This window comes from Mauremys reevesii, linkage group 8 (assembly GCF_016161935.1).
Source record: "Mauremys reevesii isolate NIE-2019 linkage group 8, ASM1616193v1, whole genome shotgun sequence".
Lineage (NCBI taxonomy): Eukaryota > Metazoa > Chordata > Testudines > Geoemydidae > Mauremys > Mauremys reevesii.
The window spans coordinates 106,444,727-106,471,315 of NC_052630.1; the positions used below are offsets into that span (position 1 = coordinate 106,444,727).

The 26,589-nt window shown below is 51.7% G+C and overlaps 1 protein-coding gene and 1 long non-coding RNA gene across 4 annotated transcripts in view; both read right to left on the minus strand.

Moving 5' to 3' along the window:
* RNF220 (ring finger protein 220) overlaps positions 1 to 26,589 on the minus strand; it is a 317,769-nt gene that overhangs the window by 124,870 nt on the left and 166,310 nt on the right. The window lies entirely within an intron of this gene.
* On the minus strand, positions 15,829 to 25,145 carry LOC120369864. The gene is made up of 3 exons (XR_005583472.1): positions 25,123 to 25,145; positions 17,449 to 17,612; positions 15,829 to 15,965 (listed from the first exon to the last, which is right to left on the minus strand). It is a non-coding gene; the product is annotated as an uncharacterized LOC120369864 (long non-coding RNA).

The window sequence follows — 26,589 nt, forward strand, 5'->3', positions numbered from 1 at the left end:
CCCAGCCAATGCGTCTCTCCGGCTCTCCCTGGCTAGGGATGTAAGTGGGGGCCCAGGTGGGCGGGGCAGCGAGGATGAAAAGCGGGGTTCTTTGCTACAGGCTATTTGCTAGTGTTTCACCCATTCTACTTTGAAGCATCCCAGCAATGGGGCTGCAAGCCCCTCCCCAGAGATCGCCCCACCAGGACGGCTTTCCTTGTGCTCAGCTGCTTTTCTCCCTGTCTTTGTCTCATCGCACTGAAACGTCTTAATGATCAGAAAACTCCTTCCCCCCATTTCATTGTTGTGGCCCAAGTCATGCTGCAGGCGTGTGAGTGCAACTGAGGCCACTCTTCCACGTCCTCGTCTTATTTTCGCCTTCTTTTTTTTTAAATGCCTCTATCACTTAAAATCAATCCAAGTCATTTGACCTGAACAAAAACAACCCCATGCTGGGACCTGAGGCCCAAGAGTTTAGGCTGCGCCTGTCGGGCTGCACTGAAACCGGTGGGTGGGAAGGGTCACGCTGACACAGCCTCCCTGGGGCTGTCACCGCTGCCAGCGCCGATGATACACCCCCCACGCACGCCTACACACGTTTCCGCAGCAATTCGCTTCTGGTCTGTGATGGGCCTGCTGTTATTTGTGTCCTGATAGCAGGTATCTTGCGTGACAGGCCTCCTTTCCTTCCAGCTCACAAAACAATCATTCAAAGCAAGCCCCATATTAGCTCCGAAGCAGCCAAACGCTCGCTCTCCTCCCCGTGAACTGGGCAATGCCGTCCCTGGCAAACCGCTCGGCAGTGACAGTAAGTGGTGGGGCGGGGGCTGTGGTGGGCTGATGGGCGGAGGAGAAGCACACAGCGATTAAAGGGATACGGTGTAGGTGTCAGCGCAGAGTATCTGCAAACAGGCAGAAAGACGTGGGGAAGCAGAAACTATTTGGTAATAAAGTGACAGAACATGAATAATGTTGATCTTTGCCTTCCGTATTTATTCTCTAATCAGCATATCCTTGTCTGTGGATGTGGATCATACCAGGCTATTTACTGTCCTGCTTTAGGGACGGAGCACTGCCTCCGTGGGGTTTCCAGGGCTCTCCCTAGGGCCCGACTCTGGGTGGTGGTGAACGGTCACGGCATCCGCTGGCTTCAGCCCATCGCAGGATCAGGACGCTCAGCTGTGGGTCAGTTTCAGAGCAGTGAATCTGAAAACCCGGGGCTCTGCGACCCCCAAGCCACCTCTCAGACCCGGGCAGGCAAAGGAAACGCGGCCCGAGAGGCCGGGAGGCCGGCTGCTGCAGGCGATCGCTGACTGAGTCTGCAGGGAGGGCATGGGAATAGGCGGAGGGAAGGCTGTTGTGGCGACAGCTCTCTCAGGGGCCGGAGGGCAGGGCTGTCACGGGGCAGGGCCCTCAGAGACGGGCCCACGGTTCTTTGTCCTGCCTGAGCTGAGCCCTGCGCAGCGGCATTTCCTCTGGGACACTCATGACGGCTTCCATCCCCGGAGGGGGAGAGCTGAGTCTTCACCCACAGGCCCAGGCTGCCCAGAAGACACCTTGACTTCTCCACCATCTGTGCTCGCCCCTTCTCCCGCTTCCCCTGCAGGAGGCCATTGGGGGGACACCAGCACGTCCCCCGGGGGCCTCTGCAGACAGGCATCACCCACCTGACTGAGCCCCATAGGGCCGCCCACTTTCTGCTCTGCCCCGCCTCCTCCCCCGGCCCCACCCCCTGCCCTGCCTCCTCCCCCGGCCCCACCCCTGCCCCGCCTCCCCCCCCGGCCCCACCCCTGCCCCGCCTCCTCCCGGGCCACCCCCCCTGCCCCGCCTCCTCCCCGGCCCCACCCCCTTTGACAGATGGGGGAATTGAGGCCCAGAGAAATTAAATGATTTGCCTAAAGTCCCACAGAGCTGAACGTTTAATCCAGGTCTCCTGAGGCCCAGTGCAGTGCTGCAGCCATAACCCCATCCTCCCTTTGTAGCTCATCTAGCTACAGCTCTGATTTCTCGAGACAACATCTTGAGACAGGAGGGCTATGGAGGGCTCCAATGGGGAGAAGATTGCTAAAATACTGATTTTATTACTGCACTAGTTTGGTTCCATCTTCCTGTACTTCACAGGTGGGTTCCCAGTGCAGCTGCTGCTCTGGATAAATGGGGTCGTTTAACTGGAAGGCCCCGATACTTAGCTGGGGTAAACCCAATTAGCACCAGAGGAGGAACTGGTCCAAAGTGACTATATGTGACGACTATAAATCATAATAACGCTTGGTACTTCTGTAGAGTGACCTGAGGAACACAGGAACTGCCCAAGCGGATAAGACCCCGGGTCCAGCTAGGTGGCCAGTACCAGATGCTGCAGAGGAAGGCGCAAGAAACCCCCGGGTGGGGACGAGAACCCAAAGCCCCTGTGCTCAATCTGCAGAGAGCACAGCTGCCCATCGCAGGAGAGAGGAAGATGGATTGCGCTGGGCAATAATTTAAGAAACGGAGTGAGTCTGTACATCCAATCACTTTACAAATCAGGGAAAAGGGAGAGGGGAGGGGGGTGTGGGGGGGGAAGTGAAAAGGCCGTGCAGGGAAATGCATCACAATTACTGTCTGAGCTCTAATGAGGAGCCTGTCATGAGGCTGTCATCCTGCGGAAAGCCACCTACTCAGAAAGATTCAATAAAAAAGTAGCAGAGAGATAAAAAAGAGATATATTTCAGCCCTTGCTAATATTCTTTTCATTTGTCCCAGCACAAAATAAGATACTGCACTTAACTGGCTCGGTTAAAATGAAAAGGGGGGGGCCCACGTTGATCAATACCACTAAAAGCCGGGCGACACGGTGATGGAGTGCAATTTTTTTGTCTGTGCTGAAGCAGAGCAGAAAGGCCCGGGCGGTGTAATTTATGATTCGCACGCACGCCGGCTAACTAGAGGCTGACAAGACAATGAATTCTCGATGAGAGGAACGCAGGCCTTGGAAAGAAAAGAGAGGAGGAAAGGGAGAGTGTGGCAGGGATGGGAAGGAGAAGAGAGGAAAAGTCCACAGGCGCTGGGACAGCCTGCCGCCCCATCTCACCAGTGCTGCTTTGATACTTGGCACACGGAGCATCTTAGCACCGGAGCGGATCAGCAACGCGTCCCCTAGATTTACAGGCAAGAAAGAGAAATGTTAAGAAGAAACTTGGAGTCTGTCCTAGTTTCCCCTGGTTATTGGCTTGTCCAGCTTTTCCCCTGCCAGACCCCTGAGGCCAGACTGTGTTGTGTGGGTGGCACCCTTGGTGCCGTGTTCTGTCAATGGCCGGCAGTGAACTCCCCGTGGGCAGGTGAACTCTCCACTGGTATAAAACTGGAGGAGGCGCCTCTTGCCTGTAGCTGACTTCTCCCCTCTTCTGCACTGAGCAGAGCTCAGACGCTAGGGAAAATGGAGCCCCCCCCCGTCTTCTCTAACTAGCTGCCTCAGCACCAAAATATTTACACACCCCGAGCAAAGTCTTGGCTCCACTGAAGTCAGTGGGAGCTCTGCTATGAATGTCAGTGGGGCTAGGATCTCATGTCCAGATGGGCTTGCCAGGAGAAATGGGGGAACTGGCTTCTCAGTGAAGTTAGAAACGTTGGATTCCTCCCGCAACCCAGCTTGCCAGGTGCATTCTGCTCACAGGGGGCCTCTGATTCTATTCCGCTTGACCGCAGCACGTCTGGCTAGGACACATGGGGAGTGCCTCGCTGAGTCAGGGGTTGGTTGTCGAGTTCAGGCTGGAGATCTTCAGCAGGGCAAAATACAGGAGAGTCCAGGGCAATAATTAAAGCCGACAGCTGGGGTGCTGAGCACCCATATGCTGGGTGTCTCAGGGGGTCAGGAATGGGATGTGGATCCTTCTACCTTTAGGGCTGCTGTTTCCAGCCTGGCTCCAGAACATCGGTGACTAAAAGTTGTTGCTGTCGGAAGCCGTTTTCATGGCCCCATGTGAAGCGAGCTGGGGCTCAGGCCACTTCCCAGGGGGCAGGTGTCCTTGCTGGCAGTTCCCCCCATGAGGCTAAGGATTAATGCCACCTGTCCTCCTTCACATTCCAGCTGGGGTAGGTAGAGGCAGGCAGAGGCAGCTGCAACTATCACGTGAAGGGGGGAATTTTAGTCTCCAGGGATGTCAGCCAGGCAACCATCACCAGCCGGCTTGTTTTTTGATCGTGAAGAGCCACAGGCCACAGAAGAACCTTCACTCATCACCAAGGTTACTTCCACGACTTCGTCTGCCACACCATTGAACAATGGCACCTGCAGAACCAGCTGGGGGTTGGGTGGGTCTGCTCAGCTGCGCTGCCCAGGCGGGAGGATCCAGTTTAATTTTCTGTGTTTTGTCTCTTGTTCTTGGGCCAAGGTTAGATGGTTATGGTCCAAAATTCCTCCGTCTGTTCCATAAAGGCAATGGCAGTAGGAGCTAGAGGCAGGAGGTGGAAGTGTAATGTGGAGACCGCGCCTGGCCAGGAAGCACTCTCAGAGGCTGGAATGAAGGACAAGAAGGTGCCTTGCAGAGTAGGAAGGCAGGCGTGGGGAGCAATGCTAAGGTCACAGATGTATGGAGCCTCTGAGCAAACAGGATCTCAGACTCTTGGTTCAGGGCTGTCATCTTTCTGGGAACCCATTTTCTGACTGGTGCTGGCACTTCCCCATGCACGGGATAACTGTCTCTTGGGTCCTCGGCTGGCGCGCATTACCTCAGTATGGATATCCCGTCCCTTTCTGGGCAGTAGCTTGTGAGACTGTCATTCTCAGAGCTGGCTGAACAACTCAACAGTGCGTTTGTGGCCACTCCTTCCAATCCTGGACAGCTGTTGGGTTCTCCGGGGCTCACACCCCTTATTATTCAGGGTGTGCTGATCCAGGGAGGCCTGGCGAAAGCCCAGATCTGGGATCCAGGAGCTCCTGCTCTGATGCTGACTCTGTGGCCTTGAGCAATTCACGTAGGCCCTCGTTTTCCAAAGTGCCCACTAGCTTTGAGTGCTTCCATTTTGGGGAGTCCCATATTTGGGGGTCGGGAAGGAATTTTCCTCCAGGGCAGATTGGCAGAGGCCCTGGAGGTTTTTCGCCTTCCTCTGCAGCGTGGGGCACGGGTCACTTGCTGGAGGATTTTCTGCAGCTTGAGGTCTTCAAACCACAATTTGAGGACTTCAATAACTCAGACATAGGTTAGGGGTTTGTTACAGGAGTGGGTGGGTGAGATTCTGTGGCCTGCATTGTGCAGGAGGTCAGACTAGATGATCATAATGGTCCCTTCTGACCTTAGAGTCTATGAGTCTATGAATCTATGAGACCTCTGGGGCTGCAAGAGGTGCCAAGCACCTGCAATTCCAGCCGAAGTCCGTGCTCAGCACCTTTGAACACCAGGCTCGAGGGGACTCAAGACACCCAGCCTGTGAAAACATTGGCTGTCCCCTCTGACTCCCCATCTGTCCAGCGGCGCTAATGAGATTTTGCAGGGGGCTCAGTGAGGCCAAAACCATCCAGGGGCCACAGTATCACTTTGCCACGGAAACAGTGACACCGGTCCATGAGCTAAGGGAATTGAGGCAAATTAACCAGCACCTAGATGGGTGCTGGTCTCCATGTCAGTTGCTTGATAGAAGGAGGAAACCCCATTTTAGAAACTACCCGGGATGCAGCCACTAGCAAAACGTCCTGTAGGGGAACGACCCTGCATCGGCTCCAGGGAGGGACTAGACGGGAATTTTTCCATCTCCATCTCGTTACTTCCAGCAGGGGTCTCACTGCGGCGCTATCGGAGCTCTTCTCTAGAGCCCACGGGGCGGATTTTAAATGAATCATCAGGTGCCCAGCTGTTGTGCTACTGAGGTCCGCGTAGCCAAGGCCTGGTATCTCCACTACCCACTAAAGGAATCGAGCGTACCCGCGGAGACAGAAACAGCCTGCAAATGGGGACTCTCCGTTCTTCCTTTGATTTTCAAATGAGGGCCCAGGAAAAGTCCTGCCCCCCCTTCGGGAAGGGGTGATTAGCACCCGCTCTCCTTCCCTGTGCCTGCGTTCAGCCTGGAACCGTGCAAGTGCTGCCAAGGTGCCAGCACCTATCACCACAACCCCATCCCTCTCCCACAACGCATCCGTGCAGGCAGGCTGGCAGCGCCCATGTCCTTGCCTTGGAGGGCAGCCTGTTCGGTTGTTATGCCTATCATTTGAAAGGGTGACGGGGCAGAGTCTTTTCCTGCCTCCCCTCCCCTCCTCCCCACTTTCCTGCTCTGCGCCCTCCTCCCTTCCGGCGCGTGGGGGGAGGGGGGCACATATCAAAAACACAGATATTGAACTGTCAAAACTGTTTCCTACAAGAAAATAGATTCATCAGCTTGCAGCAGGCAGGGTCAATGCCACGTTCTCCCCCCGCGCCAGCACCCGCACATGCCGGCGCATACCCAATGCCTCTTCGCAGCACCGGCACTTTAGCTTGTAGCTCAGGGCCCTTAAGTGACTTTGAGAAATGGATAATCGATTATAATTCCATGGGCCTCTCTGCAGATTTATCCGGAGAATGTATAAAAGCCAGGGCTTGGGAGAAGCAGGTCCTTCTGGCCAGCACGTCAATTGCCTGCACTCTCTTTCGCTGGCTCGGAAAATCGCATCCCAAGCACGACTCTGTTTAATCCATCAGTACACAATCAATGCACTCTGTAATCAACTCTTGATCACTTAATTTTACACATGTTGGCTGAATCCCTTTGTTTAATCACTAGATCAGGCTGCATTGTTCCGCTGCACCCTCCCTGCTGTCCCCTCCCCAACCCCCCCACCGCGGCACCAAACACAACCCAGCGCCTTCATTTCACCTTGAGGAAGAGCTACTGTGAATTTAGAGAGCCTTTAGATCAGCTGGAAGGGGAGAAAGAGAGAGAGAGAGAAAGAAAGAATTTTTTTTCTCAATGTCATATTCTTCCTAGAACTTGTCCAACTATTTTTACTTGGATACAAAAATATCCACTGAGATTTAAAAATAGAAAAAGACCCCAGTTGTTGGGCCTGAAAAACAAAGGACCGACGGCTCCAAGAGACAAAAGGGCGGCTGCTCCCTGTGCGGATCTGGGCATGACACACAACCAGGTGATGGCCAATATCCTGTGGACTTCCATGGCTTAGCACTGACACAGCCAGCTTCCCTGCTCATTCTTTGCATTGTGTTAGTAGCCAAGCAGCAGCAGATGCTCTCCAAACCCAGGTCCCTGCCCCATGGAGTTCACGATCATAACCGGCGTATGGCAGGCGTGGTTCTCAATCCATCCCCCACTGCGGCAGCCTCAGAACCCCTCTGGTCCCTGCCATTTAGCAGGAAGGGAAGAGCGGGAGGTTCTGACCGCCAGGTTGAGAACCCAGGTAATGCAGCTAAGCAGCAGTTTTGCGTTAGTTGTACCTCCAGGCTGACCCCTAAATGCATCTGACAAATGCACACCAGAGTCAGTCTCCAGGAGGATGCTAATGGGCTGAGATGCCTGATTACTGTCACTGAAATGGGTTGGGTTTATTTCTTTAACATCCTGGAGGTCACATAATCATTTCAGGGGGTGTCTGTGACAAACATTTTTAAAACACGATTTAACGAGCACCTGAAATCTTAGCAGAAGGCAGACCAAGTATCTGCTATTCAAAATTGGAGGTGTTTTGATTGGCTAGGTAGATCACATGGCAAGTTTCTGATGCCTAATTGGATGAGTGATGACACTTACAAGCTTATTGCCAGGTCAAAATCCACCTTTTTAAAATGACCTCAACTCTGCCTCTAGGTTTTGCATGTGGAATTGCTGCTCACACTCATATGCAAGCACAAACGACAGACTCTACATGAGCAAATAGGAGCTGTGAGCACAAATGCCAAGTGCATGTGCAAACGTTAGCTTTGCATGGGAAACTCACACGCAACACAACAGCGTGTTTACAAGGAGAGGCCATGGCTTGAAAAAGCAGGTCCACATGTTTAAAGAGAATCCCAGTTACTGTTCGACAGCAAAAGGCCTTCAAAGAGCCCCTGCAGTTACTCATTCCCAGCATGGGAAGTTTGTACAAGATGGAACACAAATAAATAATTGACGGTACAAAAGATCGTGTGATGCCAAGAGTTAGATGCAAAATTTAAATCTCACATTAGCCAGCTGTGCTTTTATTGGTCCCTAAGTATAAACTATAAATAAAACAAGCCCAACCTGTTTATTGTCAAACTGCATTTAAAACAAAAATACTGAATTGGATTCAGCACACCAAGGGGAAACCCAGTGCGTGGGACAGTTCACATCAGCCCAGTGGTCAGTTAGTCGAATATAAAGCGGATTGCTGGACAAGTGGAGTTTTACCTTGGGATTCTGCTGACAGGGACAAACTACTCACACGTTGCCTTTGTGGCTTATATCCTCACCAGAAACTCTTAACAAAGACATAAGTCACAGATCAAACAGGGCACTCTGGGATGCTCACATAGGAAGAGAGGGAGGATGGTGTATTGGTTAGCAACTCTGGAGACAGGTTCAGTTCCCTCATGCACCACAGACTCTCTCTATGTGCCCCATCTCCGGGGGGCAGGGGGGTTTAACAGTACTGCCCCAGATCACAGGAGTGTTGTGTGCACTGAAGACTGTGGTGAGGTGCTCGGATACAACCCTGACAGGAGGGGTGGCTTAGAATGAAAGGCAAAATCTCCATTTACTTAAAAGGGAGCAGAGTCAGGCGCGCTGATCTTCTCTGCTTCATTGTCCAACCCCTTTCCATTACATCGGATGAGTTCGTTCTCTCTACTGATAGCTTCTAGGTTCTGTATCTACACTGTCACGCCCAGTGGAAGGGCTTGAAGTGCTGCTCTCACCTGAGAATCCACACTGGTCTTTCAGCTCGGTTCGCCATGGTCACTTCTGCCCACCACACCGGGGTTGTGCCACGTACACACGAGGACTCCAGCCCTTAGCTTTTAATAGTGCATTGACGTTGTTGTTTCCCAAGCCCAGCCTCTGCTTCCTGGTAGGAGACAGGGTCGAGCTCTGACAATGCCCATGTCAGGGCGCAAAGACCACAGCGGCTGGTAGGGTCCCAGGCTTGGGATCCTTGTGCACAAAACCCTGTTTGCAGGGCTCAGGCCCCATGACCTGTTTGGGGTCCATGATAAGTGAAACTCCATCAAGCTGGCCTGGTTTCCACCCGGAATCAGACACTGGCCCAGGCTGGTTCCAGATTGGTGCACCTGGCCCGTGTTCGGGCAACTTTCACCTGCTTTGGGTTCAGGGGCAAGTTATGGCTGCCCCACGGCAACTGAGGCCCCTTCCCCATCCCTTCCTGACTGGAGACCACCCGGATTTAGTGTCTCTGCTCCGAGAGCGTCGGTGCGGCCAGGCAGGCTGGGGGCAGGGCCCCTGGCTCCACTCGTGCAGGGATGGCACTGGCTACATACACCTTCCTGACCAGTGCAGCCCAGGCTGCTGGGGCCTGGACGCACGCACCGCCCTGGAGGGGTCGCGTCTGCTCCCTGGCATGCCTCCCTCCAGCGCCAGTCTGCCCGCCGGGGCCTCCAATGGCCAGATAGGTGACTTTGGGAGGCTCATGGCATGGAACAGAAACACCAAACAGTGTCAGGTGAATACCCAGCACGGCCCATGTTTAGGTTTCAGCAGTAGTGCCTAGAGACCCCAGCCAAGGTCAGGGCCCCACCCTGCTGGGCACTGCACAGACCCATAGCAAGAGTCCCTGCCCCAGAGAACTTACCATCTCCACAAACAAAGAGCGAGTGGGGAAACTGAGGCACAGAGTGGGGGAGGGACACAGTAGGTCAGCGGCAGAGCTGTAAATAGAACCCAGGTCTTGTGACTCTCAGTCCCCTGGGCCCAAGTGACCCCATTCCCGGTAAGGACAGAAATGACCAGGGCCAGCAACAAACGATGGCCACAGGGCAGAGAATCGACTGCGGCCAAGGGGCAAGTCCTTCTCGCAACCCACAGCCGCACTCCCATCAGAGCCTTCCATTGTTTTCTAGTGTGGGGGGGGGAGTAAGGAAAAAAACAACCTGCCAAGGGCTAATTAATATTTAATTTACTGCAAAATGTACTTATTATTCCCAAGTAATTGGCCGACTGCACAGCTGTGACCACTAATGAATACAGAGAGAGGGAGGCCAGAAATCAGGTGGAAGGGGGGGAAGGGCAGATAGGCAGCACAGGGGTGTTGCTATCTTTGATCAGACCACACTGCACAACTTTAATGTGCATAATAAGAAAACTTAAATGACTTTGATGGGGGTTTTTTAGATCTAAAATGGCTGCATCCCCGCTAATGGCTTGCGTTTGGCTTATTGCACTGTAATCGCCCTATTACCGCGGCAGCTCTAACGAGGGGAAAGGGTGGGGGGGGAAAGGCCTTTGGAAATAGATGTCATTTGCAAATAGGTTGTTGAATAACACTGCAAGGCGGCCCAACGCTGAGAAAACAGGCAATGCCTGCTTGTGATTCCCGCATAGATTCCCAATAACCAAGGCACGCAGTGGCCCTGTTCTCATTCCATGATCGAGCTATCCGCTCATTTAACTCTGAGGATGGGAAATATTGTTTTAGCTGCTAATAGAGGAGCGGCTCGCTTGTGACACTGTGTGGGTTTTAGATCGGTTCTTCTTGACTTATTCTGCAGGGAGGGTTCATTCCCCCTCCCGTGCTGAGTGTCTCAGCCGGATGTAGGTGGTGCACCAGCCTTTTGCTGGCTCTCTCCATGGGGGAGAGTTTCAGAGCCCCGATCCTGCCAATCCTCTGAGCTGCGATGCACACGAAGGACGTGCCCTGGTGTCCAGCTAGCTGGTGAGTTTTGCTCCCTTTGGATGCCATCCCCTAACACACAGCCCCGTCCTGTGCATTTCCGACCAGGCTTTTTGGCACAGAAGGCTGCTCTCACCGGATGTGTTCGGGGCCCGCCTGGCTCAAGGGAGCTCGGCCCAGTGCACAATGGAGGGGATGGAGAAATGCACCGTCCCTGTTGGAAGGACTTGTGGAGATGCTTGGAGAAGGGTGCGCAAGTTCGGTTAGGTTCTCATTCCCTGCAGCAGCTCACATTCCACATCCCTGACCTGCCTGTCCGTCCCCTGCTGCTAGGTCACAGGGGCAGCAGTGAGGGTGGCCTTGGCGCGCAGGAGGAAGAGAACAGGACTGGGGCTATTTTCCTCTCTCTCTGCCCCAAGTGTGAAGCCAGTTCTCTTTCCTAACACAATCCACAGCCTGGCTTTGCGTCCTAAGGCTCCTGCAGGTTTACAATGGCACGGAAACCTCAGGGCAAATTCCCAACTCGGGGTAAAGCTGGAAAAACTCCATTGGCCCCAATGAAGTGACGCCCAGTGTGAGCCAGTCCAGCACTTGGCACTTTCGTGCTTCTCGGCATCCAAGCGTGGTGAGTGTTCCTGTCTGGAGACACCCCATCACGGCTGCCCCCGCTTCGCACGCATCGTGCTCTCTCAGGGGGACTTTGCTTCTTTGGCTAAAACAAATAACTACTCAGACGCTGTCCCGGGAAGATCGACGTGGTGGCGAGGCTCCATGGTACCCACAAAAGGGGGCTAAAAACACGGGGGCGGGGGGGAGTTATTCAGTGCTAATCATAAAAGTAAAGACCCCTCGACTGCATTCATCCCCCAAAGCGAGCGAGCGACAGACTGGAGGGGGGTCAAAGAAACACAAACAAAATGATCCTGGGAATGGAGGGTGAAAAGAGCTAAATCGAGCTGGCTGCGTGATGGCTTCGGTCCCAACCCTGTAACGTCTGTCTGCGCGGAGCTCCCTGAGCGGGAGGTTAAACAGGTCTTTGGTCGGTGTTTGTGTGGTGTCTAGCACCGTGGGGCCCTGAGCAGCACAGAGAATAACGAGGAGGAGGAGACAAGGCTGCTGACTACGACTTGCTAACGCGGCTCAGGGGTTGTACGGGGGCTCTGGGGCAGAGAGCTTGGAGCAGAGAGCTTTATAGTTTGCTAAACTAAAGAAAAGCAAAAGGTTGGGTGAATACTGGGGAACGTTTCCCAACGGTGAATCCTATTAGGCAGCTGCACGGCCTCTCTGAGAGTGGGAGCCCCACTGCTGGGAGCTCTTCAAAAGTAGCCTGAGATGTATGGCCGGTAACGCAACCCCATGCTGCTCCTCAGTGCGACTACAGCTGTGCATAGGGTTGCCTGTGTATGTGTTTGCAGGATCCTGTCCCCAGAGTGAAACTCCCCCCGGCTATGCGTTGCAGGCAATGCGGACCGTGCATTCGCACCCTGGAGAGGGCTCCCGGCTAGATCCTGGCTAGGTCTGAAGGGGATGCAGGTATGGAAAAGGTCGAGAACCACTGGGGCAGACTAGTGGAATACATTTTACATGCCCGCCCTTGGCGGTCTCTGAATAGTTTGGAAGGCAACTCTTCCTCTCCTTTTTGACTACACGTTGTGTATTATACCCATAGTAAACCTGTAATGGCAGCAGAAAACGCCACACGAACTCCCTAAACAGTAACAGGCCCCTCTGGAGGCATCACAGGGGAATGCGTCAGCACAGAGTGGTGCTAACACTGAGGAAAATACACAACGCTGCACCGTCAAAAGACACATTTCTCGGCTTATTTCTTTTCTGTACGAATTAACTGAAACCTCCCTTCCTGCAGACCTGAGGGGGGCAAGGGGGAATGAGCTGAATGTGGAGCAAGGGAGTGGGTAGAAATCAGTGGTTTGGGAGAAGGACAAGGTCAAACTGATTCACTCTGTTACCCTCCGAGGGTGAAATTCCACCACGCTCTGCTCATGCCCTGGATGTAACAATGGGAGCTGAGCATTTTGGGAACTGGCCCCAGTCGCGTGTGCTGAGCCCTTGAACATGTGGCCAGTAGGGTGAATGACATGAAGTTGAGCTGCTCTTATCAGATCCAGTGAGGATAGGTGGGGAGGCAGGCGCACAGACAGAGCTGTTCCTCGCACACATACACCCAGCCAGCCTCCTGCCAACACCACAGCTAAACCGCAGGGTTTGTGAGCACCAGAGCTCCCTGGCTGAGACACACGTTAGTCACCCGCTCTGCAGATGGAAAGAAAGACCATGATTAATAGCCACTGGTACCCCCTCGACGGATCTGGGGGAGAAGAATGACTCATAAGGCAGCGGTACAACGTGTCAACGACAACCGGGTCAGGTGGGACCGCAGCAGCCCCCAGTTGCTGGGAGTGGCCTTCCCAGCGTGTGTGCTCTCTTCTCCCAGGCAAAGAACTTGTTCCTTCCTCTCCTTCCCCCTCTACTTCTCTTGCTGGCTGGCCCAGAACAGAAGGTGCTACCAAAAATCCCCCTCCCCCCCCGCCGCATTTCTATGTTGTTACCAACGAGGGGATCTTGCAAAGGATAAATCTTCCTCTGATGCAGAAGGGGAAAAACAATTTTGGTTTGGGTCTTGGCGGACTGAGCTGGCATTTTGCTGTCTCAATTAGATTTTCTTTGCTGTCTATTACTCCCTCCCCCTCAACCTGCGTTTTATTTTATTTTTTAACGCCGATCAGAGTTTGTTCTACCTCAAGGCAGCAATGAGCCAAAATAATACTGACTTTGCACTTGATTAGCTCTTTACATGCGGGGAGCCCAATGTGCTTTGCAATCAGGAATCACACCTGACAGCATCCCTGGGCAGGCAGGTCGATACTGTCTCCATTTTACAGACGGGGAAACTGAGGCACCGGGAGGGGCATGATGGCTCTGGCCTGGACTCAGGAGAGCCGGGTTAAATTACTGGCTCCACCAAAGCCCCCCGGTGTGATCTTGGGCACGTCTGTTAAGCTCTTTGTGCTCTGGTTCCCTACCTGTAGATGGGGCGCATAATCCTTCTTTTCTGCCACTCTTTTTTTCGTCTTGTCTTTGTGGACTGGAAACTCTTTGAGGCAGGAGCCAGCTCTCACTATGTGTGTGCACAGTGCCCCAGCACAAAGGGGCTTGGATCACAACTGGGGCTTCTGTCTGCTCTTGTCAGACAAATACTAATGTCCTCAAGGCCACAAGTCAGCTGGGAATAGAACTCAGGAGTCCTGCCCTCCAGTACTCTGCTCTCTTGATCAAACCATCTCCCTCCAGAGTTACCCAAGTCACTCTGTACCGCTGCCAGGGATAGTGGCATGACACAGCTGGGTATTCCAAGCCACGCGTTGTACCTGCGTAGCAGCCGGGAGGTGGGGAGGGGAGATACTTGTTTCTCGTTCATACCCCCTGCACCTCCTTCTCTCAACCACCTGCCCTCCCCCTCCAAAACTAAACAAAATCCTAACACAGCCCCCCCTCAGAAAAATCACCCCCATAGACATTAAACATCTGATGAGACCGGCTCTATTGATGTAGAAATATAACTGTTTCTATCTCGGTGGCGGCTTCCAGGGCCCTAAACCTGAACTGATTGTTGGGTTCGATTTGTCAAAATCAAAAGCTGGCAAGTTTGGGCAGCTTCATAGACTGTGTTTTATAGAACCTTTCAGCAACCCTCAATAAAAAATGTATTAGATTAGTAATTTGAGTCCCAAATGACCAATTTGAAACGATTGCTTTCTTATGATTTTTCTGAAAGTGCCTGTTTCATGAGAAATTGCTGGAAAACTCAGACACAGTTTTTAAGAGACAATTGTAGCAGCGCACGTTAGGGGTTGAGGACAATGGGTTATGGGATTGTGTTTGTTTAATTGTAAGAAAAAATCCACACTTCTTTGCCTTCCCCTTATCCCCCCCCCCCCCGCCCCCGCATGATAACATTTCCATTATAATAATGCCTAGCTCGTAGATAGGACCGTTCATGCGCAGATCTCAAAGTGCCTTGCAAAGGACAGTAAGAACCATTATCCCAACTGTACAGAAAGCGGAACTCCAGCTCAGAGACTGGCCCAAGATCATGCGTAGTGTCACTGGTTTGGCGTGACCACCAGCTGGCACCCCGACATGACTGCATTTGCCGCAATGGGTGTGTGAATGAGCTCTGTATAGGTTTATAGTCCATAAATATAAGATAAGATATTATAATACATCTACGGAAAAGCCAGCCCCAAGTATTAAAAGATCATAATATTGGCATGAGATGGTTTGATAAATTATATATACACGTTGGAAGCTTTTTCTTTGCCTTCTGGTTTCCAAGCCATTGGGGTGCACTCAGGGCAGGTTTCCAAACGTTCCTCCCCCGAGGCTAGATGGGAGATGAGATTCTCACCTAATCTCAGGACTCCAGGGTCTGGGGCTTTAAGAAAAATACCAGATATTGTGAGACTCGGGATAAAATTGCGAAAGTTGGCAACACTGATTAAATCGCCTGGAGATCCTGCGGAATGAAAGATATTCAATGGCCCCTAGTCATTGTTATTAGCTAGGGGACAGGTCTGGTCTGGATGGGAAAAGACAGACAGAATAAGAGCTGAGCGACCCAACTTTAATGCCTCTGCCCTCCATGCACCTGTATCTTTGCCACCTGAAATCTTTGCCTTCCTAGGCCCTATTATTTTGTTGTCTTCCAACCTCGTGCTGCTGTTAAGCTACCCCCCACAACAGTCCTCAATCACCTCACCCTTCCTCCCGTGAAATAGATCAATGAATACATTTTACGCCATGTAGTAACAGGACGTTTGCCACCCATCACCCCGATCCCTCTGCTTGGATGTTGCCCCATTCTTTGTCTGTCTTGTCCATTTAGATTGTAAATTCACCAGGACATGGGCCGTGTCGTCTTACGTGTTCGCATAGCACCCTGGGTCCCCAGTTCTGACTGGGCACTGCTGCACTGCTGCAGTATGCAATAAAACCATCTGGGCAATTAAAGTCGCAAAGTCATTATTATTGCAAAACATTCAAACCGTTCACATTTCCACCGTGGGCTCCAATTCTGCAGACATTTATGCACATGCTTCACTTTAAGCACATGAACAGGACCCTTACTACTCGTGTGTTTACGTTGAAGCATCAGCACAATTAGTCACAGGATCGGGGCCACAGTAGGCAGCTCCTGCGTGGGGAAGGCAAAGAGACAAACCCTGAATATTTTTATTTTTCAGGTTAGCATCTTCATTAGTAATAACGACGTATAAACTGACTTGTCAAATATTATTCCCATTCCCATTCATTGCTCCTATTGAACCAATATTTTTTTAAAAGAGCAATTTTTTGTAAAGCTAGAAAAAATACGTCAGTAGGTTTTGCATAAATGGCAATTTGCAAAATTTAAAAGGTGACATTTTGACATGAACATTTAACAAAAAATTAATATTTCGTCCCTTTAATAAATGGGTATTTGCAAGAGAGAATCCATTATAAAAAAGGGAGCTAGCGGGAGGTTCTTTCAGCCATTTCCATCAGTTGCTATAAGATTTATATGTAAATATGTTAATGGTGCTGTTAATAATTTAATGGGGGCAAGGCAAGCTGTGTTTACATAATAAATATGATTAAGTGTTTCCCTGGAATGAAGTTGCTGAACTGTCATGCTACCCCAGGTTATTATCAACATGGCTTTAAAATGTTAATCAGACAATCAGAAGGAAATATTTCCACATCCCCGCTGGCCTGGACAAGTTCTGTTAAAACTCTGCTCACAGTTCCTGTGACAGAAAGCTGCCTGTAGGAAAACTCTGCAGATTATCACAGTGTAACTGCGGGGGATTAGAAATTTGCTCTAGAATATGGGTGGATTTATTAAAGGTGGAGCAACACCATTGAGTTGGATGGTCTGAGTCCAGATTTACACCAGTGCTGCTAAGAGTAAAATCTGGCCCAAGGTAATTAAATCACTGACTATCCCCCCTGCTTCTTACGTACACTCTGAAGGACACTCTGTGCAGAGCAGCACAACTGCAAAGAGAGAATTAAACCTCCGTTGCACGGTGTGAACCCAGAGGTGTATGCAACAAACAGGAAGGCCATTCAAGGTTAAATGCTAAGGCCCTGGTCCTGCAAACTCTTACACACTTGCTTAACTTTACCGACCTGGATTTCAAGGGGATACTCGCATGCTGAAAGTTAATACATAATTATGGGTTTGCAGGACTGGAGTTTTAAGATACTGAAGAGATGGGTGCTACAGAAAACCCTAAGTTAAAAGAGCTAGACCAGCAGGGTTTTATTCCTGCCTCTGCCACTGATTCGTTGAATGACCTTGGGCAAGTCATTGCTCTGCTCAGTGCCTCGGTTTTCCCAGCTGTAAAATGGGGTTAATCAGACTGAGCTTCCGCAGTGCAGGGTTGATCTGCTGTACTTGTAAAGGCCTTCGAGAACCTCAGATGAAAAGAGGACAGTGGAGGGGACATTGTCATGATGACTGAGACTAAACCCTCCCCAACTCCCAGGGCGGGGAGGGTGGACTATAAACCTAGCAAATATATAGATAAACAAAATCGAAGAGCAGCCTACTGGCTTGCCCATCCTGGGGCTTCATTTTATAGTAGCCCATTTGTAGCTGTCTCTCCCGAGATACCCCACTCTGACCAACCCACCTCAGCCCGGGGGAGTCGACCACACATCACCCACAGATAGGTTGCTGCTGCTTCGGAATGGTTCACACGACTGAGGAGACAGGATTCCAATCAATCCTGTCGCAGGCCTCCCTCCAGAGAGATGTCAAACAGCCCAGGTCGGCACCTCCAGCAGAGGCCTTTATCTCAGGCAGGCAAGGGAGAGAAAGGGTTAATTTAAACCCAAGGCAAGGCCAATCAGGTGGAGGAGTCAAGCCATAATTTTATATTCGGCCCTGTAATAGTTACTAGAGTTTTACTACAATAACTACATGTCCAAGCAGAGTTTAATGAGAAAATCTATAGTTTTCCTATGGTATTTTCTCTTAGTTTGCATAATTCCCTGAATGCAACTCAGTAAAGCTTTTGACCCAAGGTAATAAAAAGGTGATAAAAATGGGCTGTAAAAAATGGCTTATGTATATATATTTTAACGGCCACTACAAAATTATGGATCCTTTCCACAAGATAAAAGAAAACAAAAAAGCCTTTCCAGACTGGAATAATGCCGAGGGGAATATATATATAGATACATTTATTCAAGAGAAAAGAAAACTGGAGACTGGAGGTCTAAGGACCTGATCCTGCCCCACAGAAATCATGGAGAGTTTTGCCACTGATGTCAGTGGGAACGGGATCAGGCCTTCACAGAGGGGAGGGTTTTGCTTGTGGACAGGCTTTGAAAGGTTTTATTGGTGAGAGTAATTAACCACTGGAACAATTTACCAAGGGTCCTGATGGATTCGCCATCACTGTTTTTCTAAAAGCTCTGCGCTAGGAATTATTCTGGCCTGTGTTATACAGGGGGTCAGACTAGATGAGCACAATGGTCCCTGCTGGCTTTGGGATCTATGGATCCATGAATCAGCCTGAATGGGAAGCTGGAAGGGTCTGAAGCTAAGGATTAGGTGGCAGACAGGCAGAGATCTGTAACCCAGAATCTTTGAGAAAGCAGAACCAACCGCTCGGGAGCGCAGATGAGCATGGCCACAGGTTGAGAATTGTATGTGTTAGGCTCGCGGGAGTGTGATAAACTGTGTGGGAGAGTGTGTGTGAGCAGAGTAGATGTGTGTATCTGACAATGAGCATGGTCTGTATGTCAGGGTTCTGTATGGAGAAGCAGAGCATGTGTGGGGCGGGACTGGTACAATACGTTCCCCTCCCTTGAAGTTCTGCGTGGGTGTGCGAGGACTGTTATTTGTGAGGGGCAGGGCTGTGGAAGGAAAGAGGAGGGCTGCTCTGTGTGTAGGTGTGTAGGGAGGACTGTTGTCGGAGGGAGCGGACTGTTGTGGGTATACGGGGGGGTGGGCCATTGTAGGGGTGTGTGTGACCAACCAGCTACAGTCTGGAAGTCACAAAGAATCCTCCTCCCTTTTGTTCTGCTGCCTGGCATGCCGTGTATCCCAGAGGGGAATGATCTAGGAGATCAGACCTAGTCCCTCCCCTGGGGTTGTAGGGCATGGTTGCTCCTTGTTAGCCATGGTGAACAACGCTGGCAATTTTGAAGGTTTTCAAACAACTTCAGTTCTCCGGGGTTTGAAAAGTAAACATTGCAATTTCACTGAAAATGTTTGGATTTGTAACAATTTTCAAAATTTTTTTTGTTGTTTCCCCTTCCTGTCATTCCTTTGTACCCCATTTCCAGTTCCCCCCTTTCTCCATCTTTTCTCCTTTTGCCACTGAAAAAAGGGGAAAGGGAGGGACAAAACCAACAACATTTCAGCCCCTCCCACCCCAATTTCCATTAATTGAAAAATGGGAAAATTTAGAAAAAACAAATAAAAAATTGCAAAAATGGTTTTGAAAAAAGGCTTTTTTTTGTTTTTTAAAAAATGTGTTGAACAATTTGCCTAGTTCTCTGTATGTTTCCTGGGGCTCCATCCACCCAAAGCTTCCCAAGCAACACGACTTCACCGTCCCCGCACAGTCCCGCAGCTTGGGGTAGGGGCCTTGCCTGACACTCAGCCTAGACTGCTTTGCTCAAAGCCATTCCAATCCCCTGATTATACCCTCTGGGCACAATTCCCCTGCCTCTGTGGTGTCTTCACCTCTCAGACACTTACAGACAGGCACAACATCCTTTCCCCGTAGCCATCCATTAACCAAGCCACCGTATCCAGCTATTGTACATACTAACAGGGACTGTTTCTTCCCTGAGATGCGTACAGCTGTCAGCGCTCAATAAACAATCGACATACATGTAATCCTTCTTCAGGAGTCAGACCCTTGTGAACACGACAACAGATTTGGGAGGTGGGTAAACGTACCTTCGCCAAACTCCTTCCAATTGTGAACCAAGGCAAGAGTTGAACCCACGTCTGTATTGACCCACTGACCCAGGACCTGCCAATCCCAGAGCGTTATTTTTGACAGTTTTTGTTTTAGAGACAAACCATGAAGTGAGGTGAGGCCTAAATGCAAATACTAGCTGGTGACGCCGCCCATGGAGCTGGAAGGGAAGCTATGTGTGCTGCATGGAAGAACCATTTGCCTTCCTAGAGCACCTTATCCTCTGAACCCCAAAAGCCCCGTGCAAAGTCAGGTTGAGATCAATATACCCATCTTACAAGAGGGAATTGACTCGCTCACGGCCACACAGAGAGTCAGCAGTAGTGCTAGCCACAGAACCCAGGAATCCTGGGATCCAGGATCTAGCTCAGGGGTAGGCAACCTATGGCACGGGTGCCAAAGGCGAGACGCAAGCTCATTTTCAGTGGCACTCACACTGCCCGGGTCCTGGCCACTGGTCCGGGGGGCTCTGCATTTTAATTTAATTTTAAATGAAGCTTTTTATACATTTTAAAAACCTTATTTACTTTACATACAACAATAGTTTAGTTCTATATTATAGACTTATAGAAAGAGACCTTCTAAAAACGTTACAATGTATGACTGGCACGCGAAACCTTAAATCAGAGTGACTAAATGAAGACTCGGCCCAGCACTTCGGAAAGGCTGCCGATCCCTGATCTAGCTACTTGATCATGCGTCCTCCAGGGACGTGATCCCCATGGGGAACAGTGAATGTCGTGGAGCATTGTGCAGAATCACAGCTGCGTGGACCGTGGCAAGCGGATCCTTCTTGATCTTTAGTGACACCTGTAGTGACAGACAGTCGTCCACCAAAGTGACAGCATCAGCTCTGCCAAGGAGTTAATGTCATTGTCAGTTTCCTAGGCGAGTACCTCTGATCTCTCTGTCTTGGGGCAGGCTGTGCACATTTGCCTTACTGGTTTTTTCCCCCAAAAAAGTTTTATTAACAAAACCCCAAGCGATTGCCAGGAGAGTGGAGATGCCAGCGTGGATTATGACCCTGCAGTCATTTCAAGTGACCACTGCAGTGAGAGCTACTTGTAATCACCTTTCATAAAACCCAAGTGGGACAGATGGGTGAAGGGGAGAGGCAGCACGCAGGAAGGTGTGGAGACATAAATCCTCGCAGCGGCTGCTACAGGGCAAATTGGAAGCAGACTTGGCTGTGTCCGACGCAGCGTATGTCCATGGGCACTTTGGGGATAGCTGTTCCGCTGTTCTGGGTGGGCCTGGGTGCTGGAGGGATCCATGCAGCACAGAAAGATTTATTCCCATCATTATTCCTAGGAGTACTAGTCCTTCTGCATATAACGTACATTTCGTAAGGGGTGCAAATACTCCAGCGACAGAGAGATGCAGGAACCTACAGAGCGGTGGCAGATAGAATTTAGCGCTTCTATAGGCTGTTTCTTCTCCCTTTAACACACACCAAGTGTGTAATTTACACTAGTAATTCAGATTCTCACCTAACCGGTCACACCGCAGTATCTAGATGTCACTCTTGCGTATTTCTGATTGCAATCCCTATGGCACCATATGAATGATATAAATGACAATGAACCCTCATAGTCCCCTGGGTCGTTATCGCCATTGGTAAAGATGGGGAAAGTGGGGCATGGCGACGGGCTGTGACTTGCCCAAGGCCTCATTACACCATCACCTCTTTATAAGGTTCACAGACTGAACATCACCCCACACAAGGCCTAGGATCTACTTAAGTCAAAAATATATATCGCTGAAAGCCTCATCAAGGGAGGAAACAGGATCTGGGACCCAGGACTTCTGGATTCTATTCTCGCCTTGGCACCTGACTCCTTGTGTGATCTTGAGTAAGTCACATACCCGTGCTGTGCCTCAGTTCCCCCCTCTGTAAAATGGGGGTGATATGATTGAGCTACATCACCGAGGGCTGGCAGCCTGACTTGGTTAATGTTTGTGGAGTAGGAGGAGATCCTCAGATGGAAGATGCTAGAGAAGGACCCGCTATGATTAAATCATCACACACTCTTCTCTGCATTTCCTTCCCACCCTGCTGCTGGTTACGAGGCTGTCTGGACTGTAAATACAGCAGTAACTTTCTCCATAAAATCCACCTCCTCTTTCTGCCAGAGCCATCAAGGGATACCACAATCCGGTGCCTATCATCTAATCACAAGAGTTATCTTTCAATTCTATAGCAACTCCCATCCTCAAGCCTTCCAAGGCCCTTTACAAACATACCCTCTGCGGTTGGATCTCATCACCTCTCACTGAAATGCACCCACCTCTAGGATGGAGAGCAGCAACTGTTTAACAGCCAACAGCAACACTGTACGATGGTGGGGGGATATATTTATCCAAAAGAAACTGTAAGGGGAATTCAAGGAAGCAGAATGGAATTACCGGGAGTGGAATTTGTTCAGGATTAACATCAAAAGCGCCTCGGGATTTTGAATAAGCAAAAGTGGGGATGCCCTTGGGGTTTGGTGTCATTTTTAACGACACCTCTAGCAGCCCAGGGTCCCCGAGCCTCACTCCGACAGCAGGACTGAAAAGCGCCCCCCGTTGAACCATCCCTTCCTGCCACCTCAGCACCTTCCTTGGAGTGCTCCCATCCAACCCAGGTCACAGCCGACTGACATGGGGGCTAGACCGTGGCCGCCGAAGGAGCAGGCTGAGCAGAATGGAGGGCTCGTGGGTTGACATTTGGCAAGCAGGCGGCGCGAGTGCACTGCAGGTAAATGGTACCAGGGGAGATGAGCAAGGCAGGGTGAGTTTGCCCGTCTCCATGTGCCCTAACCAGTGGCCCCTGGGGTCCATCTCCATTGGGTCTGTCTCTCTGGCAGGCTCTGGGCTCTCTGTCACCAGCCAGCATGGGGCTGTCCCTCTCCTGTTGCCCCATCAATCAGCCACAACGGGGATGATGTGTTAATGTTTTTCCTATAGACAGACACATTATGTTTCCACACTGCCTCTGCACACACCGTGTTTACGCCCCTTCTCCCTCTGGGGAGTAAATCAACCAAATTGATGCGAGCCATGATTAATTGTGTATCTCGGACCAATCTTTTACCGAGTCCCTCACACGGGCAGGATTCCCCCCCTCTCCCTTCCCGACCGACAGAGGAGAGGAGCCCTGCTCCGTTTGCTCCCTCTCACGCAGTTTGACGGATAGAGCCTGCCCGGGACACGGCGAGATAAATTTGAAAGGCCTGCGCTGGGCTGTCAGCGTTAAAGATGATGAATGGGGGAGGTGAGGCGGGAGGGACCCGGAGAGCTCGGCGTAATGGATAAGGTTCCTCAGGAATGGATGCTCGCCCGGTGATTTGGCGGTAATCTCCGGGCGCCGGCGAGGGGCCGCCGACTGATAACAAGGAAATAGGAATGACAACAATTTTTAGCTGAAAGATTCTTCACAAAAATGCTGGGCTGCCGGAGGTCTGACAGGCCCTGATTGAATGGGAGCGGGGACGAGGGAGCCTGCGGACGCCTCCTGCCTAACATGCAAAAGATGGATCATTTCATTCCCCCGCCTGACCATCTACATTTATTATCATTCCCCCTAATTCCGCCTCGCTTAGCTACTTGTCACCACCGTTTCTCTTCTGCTGGCCGGCTGATGGGACCTGAGCTGGGCGCCAGCTCTCCACGCCGCCTCCCCTTACCGAGAAGCAGAACCGTGAGCGGGGGGACGGGGGTGGGTCTCACCCCTAGAGGTGAAGAGAGCCGGCATGTAGCTGCACCGATAAGGTTTAAGTGGGACATAAGTGGCCCAGACCGTGTGCTGGCCCCCTGCCCGGGGTGATTTCGCACTAACAGCTCTAAGATGGCCTCCTCTCCCGCCACGGGCCTGTTTCCTCCTGCTGCTGTCTGCTCCCCCCGTCCGAATGAGGCTCTTTCACCGTCCGGGGGGTGGAGCAGGAGGCACAGCTAGAGCCTGAGCTCTTGCCTTCTGCACAGAGCTGGCTACGGGGCCGGTGCCTCCATCGGAGGCCTCCTCGGCTACCCAACAGACCGGGTCGCGGTCAGTCAGACCGGGAGCTTTCGCAGAGAGGCCGTAACCGCGAGACTCCTTCCCTGGGGTCTCCTGAGCTGCTCTTGTGCTCGGACTGCGCAGTCTGACGGTGCTCTGAGCGCCAGGGGCCGTTCTTCAGGACACCCCAAACTGGGGAAAGCTGCCTGGCCCTGGCAGACCTGGCACGTGGCCCTGGCAGTCAGCCTAGGGCTGCCACCCTTCTAATTGCTGGCCCCGCCCCCTGCCCCGCCTCTTCCCCCAAGGCCCCGTCTCTGCCCTGCCTGCCCCACCTCTTCATCTCAAGGCCCCGCCCTGCCCCACCTCTTCATCTCAAGGCCCCGCCCCTGCCCCACCTCTTCCCCCCAAGGCCCCACCCCTGCCCCACCTCTTCATCTCAAGGCCCCGCCCCTGCCCCGCCTCTTCATCTCAAGGCCCCGCCCTGCCCCTCCTCTTCCCCCAAGACCCCACCCCTGTCCCACCTCTTCATCTCAAGGCCCCGCCCTGCCCCACCTCTTTCCCCAAGGCCCCACCCTGCCTCGCCCCTTCCCCAGGCCCCGCCCTGCCCCACCTCTTTCCCCAAGGCCCCACCCCTGCCCCGCCTCTTCATCTCAAGGCCCTGCCCCCTGCCCCACCTCTTTCCCTTGTCGGGGGAGAGGGACCCAGAGCCCTGGGTTTAAACTTGTTCCCGATTATAAACAAAATGCATGTGGCTGTCTCCACAGAGACCCCAGCAATGGCTCAGAGTGAGGGACATCAGCGGAGCTGCATGAAAGGACAATACCAGGGGGGCGTATGACAGACCGGGCCTGGGGTGGCTTTTGCAGAGCTGTGATTGCACGATGCTTCGGCAGCATGTCTCGAGCTCTAGCGCAGGGGTCGGCAGCCTTTCCGAAGTGCTGGGCCGAGTCTTCATGTAGTCACTCTGATTTAAGGTTTCGTGTGCCAGTCATACATGTTAACGTTTTCGGAAGGTCTCTTTCTCTAAATCTATACTATATAACTAAACTATTGATGTATGCAAAGTAAATAAGGTTTTCAGAACGTTTAAGAAGCTTCATTTAAAATTAAATTAAAATGCACAGCCCCCCAGACCAGTGACCAGGACCCGGGCAGTGTGAGTGCCACTGAAAATCAGCTCGGGGGCCGCCTTCGGCACCCGTGCCACAGGTTGCCTACCCCTGATCTAGCGGGTGCTATCTGGTGGCTGGCGGCCCTGGAATTCAGCACCCCTCTATGTAGGCCGTACATTGCTAGCCATTCCTAACGGCAGCCTGCCTCCACGCAGGGCCAGCTTATTGGGAAGGATTCCCGTTCTACACTGAAACAAGATCCACGGATAAGACACCTACCTGGAAATCAACAGACTTCCTAGGGAATGTTGGTTAAGACCAAATTCCGGATCTGAACATTGTGATGCTGGCAAATTGGAGTAGGAACTTCCCCCAGGTTTGGGGGGGGACTGGATCACACCTGTTCTTTCCCCGAGCCCTCCCCCACTAATTACCCCCTTTTCTACTGGGCTCAACTCACACCATCTCCTACCTTTGCCAGCTTTCCGATGTCTCAAGTCAATTTCCCATCACTAGCCGTTGGGTCAGGCTCACGTTGGCTCCTGGCCTAGTCCACATCCCCCTCACCTGCATGCACCCTCCCTCTCCACTCCTTGTGCCTCTCCCACTCCCCAAACAGCAGCGTTCCCTTAATCACCCTGATCATGCAACTGTTTTCTGGCCACACAGAGCCACTTTTATCCCTCCCCCTGCCCCCCCTCCTGCCGGCGCTGTATTAAAAAGCAACCCGCTGCTGGGAATATATTAGTGACTTGCAGCCGATCCTTCTCCACAAGGATAATTACAAAAAATAGAGGGACAATAACTATTAATATTTTATTGCAGCATTTAATGAGCTCAAGCAAATCGCCTTGCACGCCACTGGAACGACATGCTTTGCCATTCTTACATTCCCTCCACCACGTTCCCCAGCCCTCCCTACTTCTCACTCTCCTCACAATTTATATTTCCTTTCAGCTGCCTTCCCCCACCTTGAAAAAATGACCTGGCTGCTTTCCGAGGCCTGTTTGCTCCCCCCACTCTGCCCCCAGTTCCACAGGCGGTTCGGCCTCCTTGCTGAAATGAGCTCTGGGTAAGGAGCAATCGCCTTGATTTTGAACAGAGGATAATGCCCTTTCATCCCAAGTGGTTATTGTCTCCCTTTCACATGCAGGGAGACTGAGGCACAGGGAGGTGCTGGATGCGATTTGCAGAAGTGCATTGAAAGTCACCGGGACTGGTGTTCCGAAATTCCTCTGAAGATCGCACTTGCCAGACAGTGAGCCAGAAACAGAACCCCCCCGCCAATTCCTGCTCCAGCACCATGTGCAATGGACTGGGCAGCCTCTAAACAACGATCTGCCCTGGAGAATGTCTGGTGACAGGTTCTTTGAGACAGCAAAGGCCAAATCCGGCTCAGCGCACTCAGCTAAGGAGATACACTCACTAGCGAGAGCAGGGCTAGCTCCCAAACCAGCTCATCATGCATGCGCCACATGACTTTAGAGGAGCCACAAACGCAGGAGGTTCTGGGACAGTGACGTCAGGCCCCAAGGAGAACAGGAGCGGCCAGGTGCCTAAGCAAGGGGTCTGAGTGCTATTCCGCATCATTTAGCTCCAAATCAGCAAGAGGGGTCCCCTCTCATTTTGGATGCCTCCATTTTTGGATACCCAACTCAAGACAGTTGGGGCCAGTTTTTGGTAGCGCTGAACACCTGCCGATCCCACTGATTGCAGCTGGAGTTCTGGGCAATCAGGCCTGAGCAC